General features: G+C 43.4%; 2 long non-coding RNA genes across 2 annotated transcripts; one reads left to right on the top strand and one right to left on the bottom strand.

The window, feature by feature from the left end:
• Nucleotides 1-376: 376 nt before the first annotated feature.
• On the bottom strand, nucleotides 377-1,576 carry LOC308482115. The gene is made up of 2 exons (XR_013989048.1): nucleotides 1,315-1,576; nucleotides 377-628 (listed from the first exon to the last, which is right to left on the bottom strand). It is a non-coding gene; the product is annotated as an uncharacterized lncRNA (long non-coding RNA).
• Nucleotides 591-2,634, top strand: LOC308482207. Its single transcript, XR_013989150.1, has 2 exons — nucleotides 591-681; nucleotides 1,576-2,634. It is a non-coding gene; the product is annotated as an uncharacterized lncRNA (long non-coding RNA).
• Nucleotides 2,635-4,557: the final 1,923 nt, after the last annotated feature.

Below are 4,557 nucleotides of genomic sequence, written 5' to 3'. Positions count from 1 at the left end.
CACCTGAAGGTGTGTCACCCTCACTGCTGTCTTTTTTTTGTTCTGTTTCAATGTGGCTGCCTTCATGCGTTTGAACCCTTTCACATTACATTTTCCAATAAATTAATAAGCAAGAATGAGAGAAAACATGATACGCAATCCATGTGCATCTCACACAGAGAGCTCTTGGTTACCTCTGCCTTCTTGTGTGAAAAACAAGGAGAGTGTGAAGCCAAACCAGAGAGAATAGCGTAATGAATGTTTCTATGGCTACAAGGGGAGTTGCTGTGCACTGAGCCTTTTCGATGAAGACATTAAGACAGTTTGACAAAGTACCAGTAAAGAGGGGAGAAAGGAAAGCTAAAGAACTGAGAAAGGTCAAACGTGGACTCGACACTTGTACAAAGCATGTCACTTTTATTTGATTACGAAGAGGCCTCCAAATTAATATGCCATTGTGGCAATAGTAACATTTCCAGTTTTAATACTATTCCTTCTCTGAGTTCATGGGAGTCATGGTTAAGAAAAATATGCAAATCTGTGCTTTTTGTTTCTTTCTTTCTTTGATATCATACATGATGTCACTTAACAACAATTTTTACTGACAGTGGCAGATCTTCAGCAAACTGGAAACCCAGAGCTGTGAATCCTATAGGCAAAGAGGAACAGTTGAGAGATCATTTACCAAGCAAAAGGAGATTGGTGAGTAGACTTAAACTATGTTCTTACTGCTAAGTGGGGTGGGCTTGGAGAGGGGAGAGTATGACAGGCAGCACATCCCCCCCCCCAGACGCTTCCAGATTTCTTAAGCTTTTTTGTTGCAAAGCCTTCATAAGGCCAAGAGTCAGGACACACCACGTTCCTTAACATCTCTGTATAGTGCCTTCTAACCCTCCTTTCCCCCTTCCAGCACACTTCTTTCCAACCAGTGGCATGAGGTACGGGGTGGTTGCCCCAGGCACAAAATTGAGGTACTGCCTCAATACAGCTGTGTGCTTCTATTGCTGGGCTCCATTGAAAATGGTTTCTCCATGCGAACCAGGAAGTGACCTCTCTAGACAATGAAACTACTCTTTTTAAAAAAAATCTCTGTGGCTGCGATCTCCTGGGTGATGCGGATGCCATTAGGCAGTTCAATGTGCATGCATTTTCTTGGCCCCCCTCCCTCCCAATACCCCTCTCGGTAAGGACCCAGGCACTAGCAAACCATGTTATGCCACTGTTTCCAACTCCAGACTTGCTTTCTTCTCTCTCACAAGTCCCAGCTAAACTGTTGCTTCCTTTCCCCACTCTCCCAGCCTTGGCATCCAGAGATAATATGTTACTGTTTCTAACCTGTTCTCTCCTATGCTTCCTCTGCCCAATGACTGGCTGGTAGCTGTGGGCATTGTGACCTCAGAGTAGCTGGAGGCACCATGACTTCCAAGCCAACTACTGATGTTGCAGAACTCTCTGTTGCCTGGTTTAGAATGTAAGTCTGGCCAGCTTGCCATTCTTACATATACAACAAATTGAATGGCTTCCCTCAGAAATTCTTCTGCGGCTTAGAAGGATTCCATACAGAGACTTTTCTCTTCATTTTCCTTTTTCTCCAAGACATAGGCAATAATTGTATCTCAGGCAAAGCCCCACATAAAGCTCCAAGTGAGGAGAGGAGATTAAGCCTAAAGGAACTGTGGACAAACCCAAGAAGAAACAGAACCTTGCGAGGGAAGTAGCTCTACTACTCATGCATCTCTCTAATCAAGTTCCATGAAGCTTTCCCTGTGGGTGTGATGCAGATAAAAAGAAACATGACTTTAGAAACCTTCACTGGTGGCCTGATGGATTGACCAAATAATGAAAAGACAGAAACTGCAGAGTTGAAAACACTGTTAAGCAAGGCAAACAGCACCAAGCAATGCAAAACCTAAGGGATTATTTACAAGACAAGAATAAACAGCTGTGGGCCGTGCAGAAAAACATTCATCCACAACAAGCAGCAATTTCCTGTTGTGTCAAACCCAGGGCCAGTTTCAGTATCTGCAGGTTATTTTCCTTTGTGCATATCCAGTTTTAGCTTCAAAAATCTGGGACTCCAGTTTGGATGTCTTAATATATATTTATTTAAACCCCACCATTTTCCCTCAAGATGACTTGCAGCTAAAAATAAGAAATGTTTAAGACATACCAAAAAATATTTAAAAACAATTGAACATTGATAGAATGAAATCTCTCTCCCTCCCTCCCTCCCTCTGCAATGTATTAGACAAAACCACAGAAATATACAAAACCTCAGAACTTCCCGCCTCCTCCCAGGATCTAGATATGCCAATCGAAGTCTGCCTTTTGGTCTTATTCATGTTTATTCAAAGGCAAGATAGTCTGTACCCTTTCCCATGTACCAAAGCAAACTGTTAGCTGAATTTAGGTTGTTGTTGTTATCATCATCCCAAAAAAAGATTAGTTTTCCAAATTTATAACAAACATATCCACAAACATAAAAAGAAAACATCAAAAAACAAGCAAACAAACACACATATATCCTAACTGTAAAAATTCCACTTTTGTTATCATTGTTGGTGACTTCCTCAAATCCCCCTGGCTGAGTTTCCATATACATCATTGTAGCAGTTTTCCAAAACTAGTTTCACATAAATTTACTTGGACCATTAACATCTTTCTTTCTTTCCGTTTTGAGAGTTATTATTATTATTAATACTGGTTTCAGGACAGCATTATCCACTGCAGCTGAGGACAGAAACCTGGCTGTAAAATGAAAAGACTCTTACAATCAGTGGAGTGGGTGAAGTTTTGATGTGCTACCTGAGACTGAGGACAGAAACTGCAAGATGCTAGTCAACTGGGAGCTGTGAATTTGGTGTGTGGTGCTCTGATCTTAGGGGACAGAAGGGCAGACAGCCAGAGGCAGAGGAAGGGGTGTGCGGTGGGGGCAGTCCACCCCGGGTGTCTTCGCTGAGGGGGGTGACATTGTTTTGAAAGCTGGGGGAGACTTGGGAGTCACGGGTGGGTGGGGCGCCAAATGTCCGCCATCGGCGGCTCACTCCGCACCTGGCTGCAGGGTGTGGGCACCGTTCCATGCACCCAAGTGGCTATTTCACGCCTGGGAGGGCACCCTCAACACCCCATACCCCTCGGGAGTGCGCCCACCCTGGGCAGCATGAGAGGGTGAAATACTTTGCTAGAAAAATGAAGTTGATGTGAGTTGCTCCGTTTAGAACCAGGAAACCCTTCTAATAACATAATAACCTGACTGTCTCGTCCAGCATCCTGTTCTCACAGTGGCCAAGCAGATACCTGTGGGAAACCAGCAATCAGGATTTGAGCATAAGAGCTCTCTCTCTTCCTGTGGTTTCTAGCGACTGGTATTCAGAAGCATTGAAACCAGTAAGTTTCCAAGCACAATTCAAAGTGTTGGTGCTGACCTTGAAAGCCCTAAACGACCTCGGTCCTGTATACCTGAAGGAGCATCTCCACCCCCATCGTTCTGCCCAGACACTGAGGTCCAGCTCTGAGGGCCTTCTGGCGGTTCCCTCATTGTGAGAAGTGAGGTTACAGGGAACAAGGCAGAGGGCCTTCTCAGTAGTGGCGCCTGCCCTGTGGAACACCCTCCCTTCAGATGTGAAGGAAATAAGCAGCTATTCTATCTTTAAAAGACACCTGAAGGGAGCCCTGTTTAGGGAAGTTTTTAATATTTAATGCTGAACAGTGGAACCTCAAGTTAAGTACTTAATTTGTTCCGGAGGTCCGTACTTAACCTGAAACCGTTCTTAACCTGAAGCACCACTTTAGCTAATGGGGCCTTCCTGCTGCCGCTGCGCCGCTGGAGCCCGATTTCTGTTCTTATCCTGAAGCAAAGTTCATAACCTGAAGCACTATTTCTGGGTTAGTGGAGTCTGTAACCTGAAGCATATGTAACCTGAAGCGTATGTAACCTGAAGCGTATGTAGCCCAAGGTACCACTGTACTGTTTTTAATCATTTGATTGGGAGCCACCCAGAATGGCTGGGGAAACTCAGCCAGATGGGCGGGGTATAAATAAATTATTATTATTATTATTATTATTATTATTATTATTATTATTATTGCTGCAGCCAACTGTGGAGACAGAGCAGCAATAGTGCTCTCTTCCATGAATGTGTCCGGTCCTTTTTTAAATCCTTCCAAGTTGGGCGCCATCACTGCCTCCTGTGGGAAGTGAGTTCCTTAGTTTTATTTTGGGTTTGCGGAAAGTAATGGCCAGCGATGATTTTTATTTCATTTAAGAAACCAGAACAAAACTTGAATGCAATTTCATATAACTTTCTAATGTGAGCGGCTAGATGCTGGAAACTAAGGCAGATGGGCTACATTTTACTAAGAATAATAGTACATCCATCATCTGCAAGTTAGATGTTTAAGGCTTAATGAAATATTCCAGCCAAGGCAAGCAGATTTGTTCATATGTCAATAACTGGAAAATTGATTATTTTGCAAGGAAAATAAAGCAAAGAAATAAAATGACTCAGCCATTAAGACAATCTACGGAAAATTTATGAGTCTGCAAAAATCCCCGGCTTGCTGAGCATTGGAACAAAT

Source organism: Podarcis pityusensis (assembly GCF_964106645.2).
Source record: "Podarcis pityusensis genome assembly, chromosome: 7".
NCBI lineage: Eukaryota > Metazoa > Chordata > Lepidosauria > Squamata > Lacertidae > Podarcis > Podarcis pityusensis.
Note: the sequence above shows the minus strand (reverse complement) of the source record. Positions and strands in the feature narration are given on the sequence as shown.